The sequence below is a fragment of the Rutilus rutilus genome, assembly GCF_951802725.1.
Source record: "Rutilus rutilus genome assembly, chromosome: 7".
Lineage (NCBI taxonomy): Eukaryota > Metazoa > Chordata > Actinopteri > Cypriniformes > Leuciscidae > Rutilus > Rutilus rutilus.
Window position 1 is genome coordinate 11,454,184 of NC_140221.1, and position 11,373 is coordinate 11,465,556.

Consider the following 11,373-nt stretch of genomic DNA (forward strand, 5'->3'; position numbering starts at 1 on the left):
TTCAGTTTTACAGAAGAAGTGAGGAAAAAAGTACTTTATTACATATTTCTTTATAAGCCGCTGGTAAAATTAAAGAGAGAGTATTTTATTAGTCTTTTTCACTTGGAGCTGATTTTCTCTTGGGCAGAGCCTGGAGGACATTAGTGCTGCTTCTGTCTTCATTAATAGTGATATGTGAGATATATATATATATATATATATATATATATATATATATATATATATATATATATATATATGAATGAACTAGAGCAAACATTAATGAATAAACCATGACGTTTGAAATAACTGCAACTGAATGATCAATGTCACAACAACACAATACTGCAGGTTCCCTATCAAATATAGACGTTTATTTTGTGATATTCTTCCCATAATCAACAGCGTATTGATTTGATCCTCTGGAGTGATGAGGGGGGAAAAAACTATCATTTCGGTGATAAACATGACTCCCTCTCATTCCTTGTCAACAGTATTTTTTTCTGTATCAGAAAATCCTTAATAGTGTTTACATAGATGGATCAGCTCAGTTCGACTCGTACCCAACGTTATAGTTTGTGCCACATTCTCTAAAACGCAAAATTTTGCTACAAAGTCAGGGGAGCCTACCAGCTTGACATTTACAGCTAGCTACAGTATTTCCACTTTATTATCAGTGATGTCAGTATTGCTTTTGTCCTCTGCTCTCGTCTCACTTGGCAAATGCATTTGATGTTTTGCATAACTAAACATCAATGTGACATCAGTAATTCATTTCATTAACATATTTTGAAATCATTTGACTCCTTGTTTTAACTAGTCCCGATTGCCTTAAAATTAGTCAGTTATATGTTTAAGCAGACAGTACTGTTGACTCCACCATTTTGAGTTTCTTGAATTGAAATAATGGATTGAATTGTAATGCTTTTTGATGGCATGTCTATACGCACAATTGTCATACACTATTATGATTTGCCCAATGAGTTCTCAAATTATACGATTATTAGACCAAGTAAACTAGATTGTGGTTCGAGGTAAAAATTTGAACTTCACATGCCAATTCTTTTCAAACTTTTACAGCTTGTGATTTTTAAAATCTAAGAATCGAGAATCGAATTCTACGAATTTATTTCAGTTGAATCTCTGCAAATGTCCCTCTAAACCTACACTCAGTTTCCATGAAAAATCATGATACTTTCATGGTATCTTATCTGGGGCTTTTTTCTTTTCTGTCTCCCATTTTTCTGTAGTTCAATGTTTTATGCTTTTTTTTCACCTCTTGCTAAAGCCAACAATCTTCCATGTTTCACATTTCCTCGATAGTCCTCTGTCTGCTGCCCCTGTTCTAAGAATTTTTTTTTTTTTTTTTTTTTTTTTTTCATTTTGTGAATCCAGTTTTTTCTTTTCTTTTTGAAATTGTATAGTATTGATTTACAGTCATTGTTAACACAATGTTGAAATTGAGATTAACCAGTGTGTTACAGTTCTAAAAAAAAAATCTTCAGATCTGTATTGGCTTTTTTAAGATAAATAAATTTGTTTTAGAAAAAAGGTCTTCGGTGTTTTATTATAATTTCTAGTCCATTCTATAGATGTCTAGCCTTTGACAGTTGACTGTTGAACTTCATTTACTGTTTCAGAGACTTGGGGTTATGCAAATGTTGTGGTGTGACATGATGCACGACATTGATGTCACCAGTCACTAAACGGGCTGAAGGTTATAGAACATTTTGTTCTCACAGTTGCTTTTTACTTTTTTTCAGTTCTTTCCTGGCCAACAATTCGTCAAGTTATTTCACTTAAGTGCCTAACTGGTTCTTCTGAGATTTTCAAAGGTGACAATCCAACAACAAACATTGTTTGATTTTCAAAAAACACTGAAGTGTGTTGATATTACCATCACCTACATTGGCCAAATAATGCAAAATTATTGACATGACAAGCTGAATAGGAAAGTGAACTATGTGACTAGCTTCAAACAAGTGACAGGTGAACTAGTACATTGTACCAAATGCTTAATTTTGAAATGTAAAGAAGTGCCACAACTAAATTGACTTAGGGATGCACCAATATTTAAATTCTGGTCAGATAAGCTTATAATTGTTTTAATGTTATGGCCAATATTAAAATAATATTTCACCAATATAAATTAAAAAAGAATGACATTCAAACTATAAAGTTTAATATTTTTAAATAGTTGATAGTATATGTTATTCAATTATTTTTAATTGTTATGAACTTTAGGTGAGTGTTAGAGGATGGCAATGGTAATCTAAACATAAAAGTAGGAGAAATGAGCATCCAATACTGACCAATGGGGAAACATTAAAATATGAATGCTATTGGCAGATGACCAATATATTGAGCAAACGTAAAGTTTTATTTTATAATTTTATATTTAACATAATTTTTCCTTGCGACCTGTGACCCTCCAATTGAAACTCACTCACTTAAGTATTTTCAGTAACACTTTATATTAGTTATGTTAAACTATTCTGCAGTTAGGGACAGGTTTCTTTTATGGTTGAAGGGTAGGTTAAGGTGAAAGGGAAGGGTCAGCAATGTAATTATAGAGGTAATTACAGAAATTAATTACGACTATAATTACATGAAGTTTTTTTTTTTAATAAATGTACACAATAAGCACTTTGTATACTATTATTAGTTTAAATATTGTTACATAGTAAAGACACTTAACATATAAATACAATATTTTCTATAAACTGATCAAATGATCAAAAAATTATCCAATTTCTTTAAAAAACAAATGTAATATACATTTCTATAAAAAATACAAATGATTAAATGTATTTTGTATGCTTACTGTTTATTTTTTACTGTTCTGATGTAAAAAAAAAAAAAAAAGACAGCATGCATACAAAAGACATTTAATCTGTCACACGTGAATAAGGGCAGAAATGGCCTGGCAACTTCTTGTGTCCCTGAAGTACTCCGAAGTCATATTGATGAACTGCTGAAAGGATCATTTTAAGGAAGAGATTTAAATAGCACACACAGCATTCATGCCCCCTCTTTCAATAGTGTGTACCTTCTAAAACCGGATGTCAGATGTTTTCACATGATTGACTTCTCAACAGCAACAATTACTGCAGCTCTTACCCTTTGAATTGCTCAAGAAAAAAAAAAAATGACTTTGATATTGCAAGACTTGAGAAGTGGCTTTGAAAGTTGTGACCTATTTTCTGTTGTACTATAGGATCTGGTTGACCATGCAGTTCTTTACAAAGCCACTCTGTAGCATGAGTTTGTGAGGCGGAAACAGTAAACCACAGACTGAGCATCGTCAAATGCAGTGTTCTCAGAAAAAAGAGAAGAGTGTACACATCATTGTACTACTTTCACATCATTAAAACAAATCTTCTGATATAGATGCATGCCATGCATGTTCCACCATGATGGCAAGGATTTATGCCACACATGATTCTTATACATTGATCTTTGCATTGATCAATAAATGAGAAGAAAAAAAAAAACATTACTATACTGGTTTGTTTTATTATCTTTATTTGTCATTGTACTGAGTCAGTGCACATGCTTAGTTATTTGGCTAAAGGTTAAAACACTAAAACCAGTTAAAAATCCTCTTTGGCTGAAATGTAATGTTAAAAACAAAACTAACATTGTTAAAGTTACATTTTTAATTAAGATGACATGATGTCATCATTTGGTACCTGGTGTGTTGTGGAAATGGACCAGCCTAGTGACAAAGAGGTTCAAATAGGAAATGGAACTGTTTTATGGGAATTCTAATGGAAGAACTTTTTTAGTTGTTGATGCCACCTCCTATTAATTCAGTGTATGTCTTGTCTAGTGAGTTCTTGTTTCTTATTGTACCCTGGAAGGATGGTGCTGTTTTTGGTCCTCTTGTCAGTTTGAGAGGCTCAAGCATGATCTCTTGGAATGCTTTCTATTTCCCGTTATTTTACCTGAATGGAAAATGATTCTTGATCTTTTTATCTGTTACAATTTATTTATCCTCTAATGAGGCCTGAGATCACTTTTTTTTTCTTGCTTAAGCAAGATTCAACAAAGACGGTCACAATTGAAGACCACTTTGATATGTAGTTCCCTTTCAGTCAGTCACGTTCGATGTAACGTCAGAATGACTGACGAATTGTGATCTCGCCTGAGAGCCCAATCACCTTTGAGTGTTACTAAGCGAGGCAATGCAGATTGACGTGCGAGATTTTCTAACTACTCTTACAACAACTTGGGGGGTATTCCGGGTTCGGGCAAAAAAATCTGAGCTCGGAGCCCTCCCCCCGGACAGCACGCCAAATACGCATAATCTTTACTCTGTTTAATTTGATGTAAGTGTGAACTCATGAAATACTTTTGGCCACATGGTGTGTAGATAGTGTGTAGATTGTACATGGGATTACAGATGATAACAGTTTGCACATTTCAGATCAATGTTCAAATCTACATAAAGTGATTTATAACAGAGATTTATGGAATAGGGAGCTTATGACAGAAACATCAACTTATAGTGTAACTAGTCTTTCCACAACATCTGTAATACATAAAAAAAAGTAAAAATGAGGCCCATTGAGTATTTTGTAAGGTCATATTACAAAATGTTCATATGATGTTCTTTGGATCATTCTCAAATAATGCCTGAGAGCATGATGATCAGGTTTGTACACAAACTTGTGGATGAACTTGTGGAGTTCATGCAGTTTGAGTGCTGCTTTCATTAAAGCAAAAGAGACATTCATGTTCATTTCTACACTTAAATTGTATTGCTGAAAGAATTTGTACTAAATTAGTAAATAAAAAACAGACAAATTTAAACTGGAGGTCTCAACATTTGGAGCTCATTCTACATCTCTGGGTTGGGTTGGTGTAATGTATCTTCGACTAAGCTGCTGATCTGTCAGTAAAGCTGAGAGGCTCAGATCTACATGAGACTGTCAGTGTGCCGAGCTGTAATCTCTCACTGTTAAATATTCATTAGAGACTTTGCACTTCCTGGTAGCTTTCAACCTACTTTCAGAAGGCAGACTCTCCACTTATAGCTTGAAAAAACGTGATCAATCCAAAGCATATAAAAGCTTTTAACAACAACTTTAATTCAGCAGCACAACATCCAGTATCAGCTAACATATTTAATGTCAACATAAATATATATATATATACTGATACACTGATACTGATACTTCTACAGTAGCTTATATACCAATACAAACATGACAGATGTACTGGAAAAGAAATCACTCAAATTAATGTAATTTCTACATTAAACAAGGAGCAGTGTATATTTTAGGTGCAATGACTGTGCCATTGATTTGTCACCATCATGTTCAGTTAGTTTCATTTTCATGGACTTTTAGCTTGCACTCATCAGTTTCCTGTCTCCTTGTTCTCAGTTTCCAGCCACTAATTTGTCTCCTTTGTTACTCATTATGTTCTAGTTACTCTATGGTAACTCACCAGTTCTCTAATTTGTATTGTTTGTATCATTCGTTCTCATTAACGTTTACTCTGAGTTTGGTTAAGGTTTGGGTTCTGTTAATAAAGTCTATTTGAATTAATCTTCTTCGTCCTGCCTTCTACCTATTCCACGCTTGGAAGCATGAAAGAAGAACCGACTCTACAAAGTGGAATATGCCTGCCATTTTTGCCAGATCACCCAGCAAACTTCTTTGAGTGGATTGGAGCTAACTATTATTTTCCAGTGGACTTACCTAATATGACAGAAGGTAACTGGAGAGAGGCAATTCTCCAGTGTGTGAAATTTATGTATGCCAGGGGAATGTCAACCCACCTGGACCAGTCATGGACCAGTCGCTGCGCCAAGCCCAGAGCCCAGTCAGCCTTCACCCTGCACCACAGATAAGAAGCCAGAGCCCACCACAGACAGGGAGCTAATGCCTGACAATGGATGTGCCTGTGATGAGGACAGCACTGACCATCGTCCCGGAGCCGAAGCCCCACAGTGAGTCTGACCAGGTGTGTGAGCCGGCAACATCTGTGCCAGAGGGAGTGTTGGTGGAGATGGACACGGATAAGAGGTTTATCAATTGGGAAATATAGGTCGTACACCCCACACTGCCCACCCACAAACTCTTTTCACCACCAGTCCATACCAGTATTAATGTCTGTTCATCTTTGCTGGTCCTATCCAGCCACAGAATCGTCTGTGCCTTCATTGCCCCTGGTCCTGCCCAGCACAAAACCTGTGTCATCGCCCTGTAAGGAGATTGTGTTATCATCACCGATCCTACTCAGCCTCTCTCTCCCGTCTCCAGCCAGTTCTTCAGCCCGTCTTCGCTGGTTCCCTGCAGCCCCTCGTCTTCTACCCTGATGATTTGCAGTATGGATCGGGTCTTACGGTCACTGGCTTCACCCAAGCATGTGGATCCCCCGGCTCTGACCTTATATTCCAACGCTATCTCACGACCAATTCGTGCATGCTCATTGAAAAAGCAAACGCATGCCTTACAAGTAATTATAAAATATAAATGTAACTATAACTGTTCTTATAATACAGTACAGGGCTAAATGAGTCTTTATAAATATATTTATAAAATAGTAATACTTACTTATAAATAAGTATAAATGGAGCTAAAATGTATTACAAACATGGTCTTCATAGAAAGTGTTACCGAATTGAATGATTTGAATAAATAGGCTCCAGCATCCCGGGAACCCTTGCGCAAGCAGTTTGGAGAATGGATAAATAGATATTTAATAAACGAATAAATACTGTCAGTAAGTAATGACCAAACACATACAGTGATTCTTTTTTTGGTTGCCAGACACTGATTTGTGTGATAAAGGAAGAGGTCCATGTGTCTTTTATGTAGGTGTTATGATGTCTGACCGTTGTCCCAATCGAATTTTGTTAATGAAGAACAAAGATTATTTACTTGGCAGTAACTATACTAAAATGGGTTCACAAAAAATAATCTCAACTAAAAAGATTTTTGACTTTGTTATACAAGTCTGATTTGAATGCTGAGAACAGCATTTTTAACAATCTTTCAGATTCAAAAAGCAATTCACAGTTCAATTCAGCAAAAAAAGTCTAATTTAAAGTAATTTAATTTAATTTGCCAAGATGTATCAGTATCTAGACTTTTTTTTGCCAGCATTTTAATATTGACTCTCACTGGCATTGAATGGATTGGGTGCTTTTGACTCGACTGAGGGTCCTGAGGTTCCGATGTGTGGTATGAAGATAAGATAAAGGTTCAAAGTGCACTTGAAACAGTTCAGACCATTAGTGTACTCTTATGCAATAAGCTGTTAATGGTTTGCCAGGCATATCTATGATATTTGAATGTATCTACTAAAAAACCCTTATGGAAAGGATGAAGCAATGAACTTGTGAGTCTACTTAGGGGTTAATGATCTAAAATACAGTAAAGGAATTTTAGCCAACATATTCTCACACTCAATGTAATTTCAAAACAGTATGGAAATAATATGTAGTCCTTGCTGCACTTTTCCATTTAATGAAAGTGATTAAAGGGTGGCATAAAAGTAGTCTGTATGACTATAATATAAGTGGTCTGACAGTAAATTATAATTTTATGAGAGAAAAAACTTGTGTTTGGCTTCAGAAGATTTAGAAAATAGCACACAACATTTATGATACTTTTACAGTGATTTTCTGTAATTTTAGAACTTGTAGCCAAAGACTCCATTTTCATTGTATGTAACAGAACAGTCAGTACATTTTTCAACATTTCACATTGTGTGCGTGTAACAAAAGAAAGTCAATTTGCGTGAATTAACCCAAAGTCTTCACTACAATAAACATGTGAATTAATAATAAACTATCTAAATATATGCCAAAGCCATATGTAAATTAATCAGTAAATGAAAACTACACATACGGGGCCTCATTTATAAAATGTTGCATAATATCCGTCCTACATTTGATCGTATCATTTCTCAAATGTGTGTGTGACTCAGAGAATGAACGTACGCACACAAAACGTGTATACACCTCTCTTCCAGATGTGACATTTTTAAAATGATCTTGAAAATGTGCGCAGCTGAATGGTTTCAGATCTCCGCCTTGTAAACACAGCCTAATTAATGTCATTAACATAAAAAAGAGCACCTGTCAACGTAAAAGTAAAGGATTTGGATTTTTTATGTTAGTGACATAGGCGGTGTTTACAAGGCCGAGATCTGAAACCATTCAGCTGCGCGCAATTTCGAGATCATTTTATTTCAAGATCATTTTATCATTTTCTAAAAAGGAAAAATGCGTACGCCTGCTTAGACTCTAATGTGGTGCTAAGTAAATAATGTTTTCCATGTCAAAGACCGTTTTTATAAATATGACGTTGCCGTGGATTTTACCGTCCGAACACTCTAAGTTCAAATCTGTGCGTACTATAAATGAGGCCCCATATCCTCTTTTTCTGTTACCAACAGATCGACAGTTATGTGCAGGTTACGCATGCTATGAGTTCATGTCAAGTATTTCCAGCAGCTCATATAATAAGCAGTGATTATCATAGCCTGTTCAATGAGTGTCATTAGCGTACGCCAGGTCAAAAGCTGAAGCTAGCTTCTAGGAAAAGGATTTAGCTTTGTGCTGTTTTCTGCTGGAGCAAGACACTAATCTTGCTTAACCTGAGGTAATGCACTTCCAAATTTAATACAGGTGCAAATACTTCAGTGCTATTACCAAGAACTATGAACAGAAAAAGAAAGTGCTCAAAAAGGATTCTCTTTCCCTTTCCTTTTCTATCAGCCATGCCCTTCAGTAACTGCTGATATCTCTCATGGTAATTCCCCCAGATTAATGATTCATTTTGTCTTTAGCAATGTGCCTTGACACAAACTTAATTTAAAGCAATGCTGCTGTGAATACATATTGCATTAATTAACTGTTTGTAATGTGCAATTACAATGACACAATTTTGATCCAGCACACTAAGTGATTTGTGACTTTAATGTACTTGAGTGTGACCTGAGTTCTATGTAAATGGCCCATATAAGTTGCTGTGTTCATTGGCAACTGTGTAACAACTGTATAACTGTGTCTGTAAGCGGTTTATCTAATATTTATTTTTATGTTGATTTTTACTATTAATTAATTATAATTATTTTTTGAACATGAGTGTTTTTCATTATGCCTATAGTACAGAACACCTATCACGTGTGGTAGAATTACTGAAATGGAATATAAAATAATACTTGTGTTGTTACAGACTATTTGCAAAGAGTTTAGCAGAATGTCTCGAATTGTTGCTGCAATTCAAATAATGATTAGTGATTTTCATTTTTATTTATTTTTCATTTTAGAGCTCAATCTATGTTTATTACAGATTCAGAAAATGTGCATTGTGTTAAATGCTCTAAATGAATATTGTCTTCCTTTCACTTTTTAATACAATAAAATACAGAGTGCACCAGAAATTATGAGAAAGTGATCCAAAGATTTTGCAGGCCAGATTCAAATTTGTGTCGTCTGCATAAACATCACAGCTCAACATTTTAGCGCACACTTTAACCACCAAAAACACAACACATATCACCAAATGGAAAATGATTTTTATAGCAACATTTCCACTGCATCGCCAAACCATTTTCTAAGTGTAATTTAGTGCACAAGAATACATGTAAATGTAAACATTTCTGTTAAAAGTGAGTAATCTGAATATGAACGGTTTACATTATTGTTGCACCAAAACTTTTAAGTATGCCAGAGAAGGATCTTTGACACAGGAAAGGCTCTTCACATCAATTAAGATATTTATCATCAAAATATAGTGCAGTCAATCGCTATGTTCATTTTCAAGGTGACCTGATCTCCTTTGTTTCTGTAAGTGATGCATAAATAATACATTTAAATTCACTTTACTTGGAACTTTGTCTCTGTAGTCCAAATTCAGTGTGTGTATTCTAGTTAATGAGATGTAACTTGAAGATCAACTTTTACGGTCATCGCCTATTAGCTTATTTTTAGATACCTCCTTCTACCCATCAAATATCTAAAGCACTTCAGCAGGCAGAACACTCTGTTCTTAGAGGGGTCATGAATTGAGAAACCGACATAAGAGGACATTGTACTATAAAAATATCCTGTAAGTTTCAGAACTCAGAAGTTCCTCATTAGTCCAAAATTACCTTTTATTGAAACCAAGCTCAGGAAACGACTCGTTTCGGATTGTCACATTATCACGTCATAGTGCAACAAAAGACAGCCTCTGCAGATGAAGATCAATGCCTACTTCTACACCATTGCCTCTTTAGCCCAGCCTATTGATTCACTCATGTCATGTAGTAATAAATATGAGGCAGTGGCAAACACAGAATTAGGATAACAAAACGTTTTGAAGTGCCAAGTTGTGGAAAGTGCCAGGATCGGGAAAAGTCCAGAGCCGGGACTCGAACTTGGGTCGCCTGAAGCACAACGGCGCTATATGTCTTTGTCGCCGACATTAACTTTATTTTTAATGATGTTCCAGTTAGATTGAATCAGTAGAACACTTTGTTTGTTGCTTTATTTTCCTGCGGATTCGTTTTTAAACAAGACGAATACAGTTCGACACAGGCTTTTCAGAGAGAATGAATATAAAAGATGATGTAATGACAACTACAGATTGGATCATTTTTATAATTTGTCACTATTGCTTTGTCTGATACAGATCGTTTGATATGTTCTGAGTATTTTTACTGTAGCACCGTAGTCAAACTGAATTGATGTGATTTGCCGTTCTTTCCTTTGCTTATGGGGTTAATGCGTTGGATGATTGGATACGGAAGAAAGCACGTTGAGAACGCCTCGTTACCTGAAGGAGGGAACGGATACGTACGTCAGAACTGAACGTCGGTTCAGTTCTGAGTGACGTACGTAAAACATGACCGACTGAAAGGGAACTCTGCTTTTGTTATTGTTTTGATCGAAGCCATTCGCTGCAATCCAGAATCAAAGCTTCAGTGAGCAACATCTTCTGTTTTGTCATCAGTAAAACATTACAACACGTTTCATTTTATTTAAAACACGACACTGCAAATGACAATGTATAGCCTACGTTTTTCACTTTATTGAAAAGGATGAACTATAAATAGCCTATAAGAACAACAGTGTGACAAACAATGGTACATTCATTCATAATCCCGTTTACTCAAAACACCGTAAGTCATCCTTTGTCAATTACAACTGTGGTAACTTCGAGTACTTAAACTATATTCACCACAACCAAGACTTATAAACCATGTTAAAAGTGCATAAATGTTTCACATTGTGTTTCAACAATGTAACAAGATATTTTTAAGTTTTCCAAACAATGACGGGAACGTTGAAAATTATTTTAATATGCAAAACTGTTACCTAATCATAGCAGTGGACGTTCATTTTCAAGTCTTGAATGCGGCACAAAATCAAAAAGTGTTCGAAAGAGA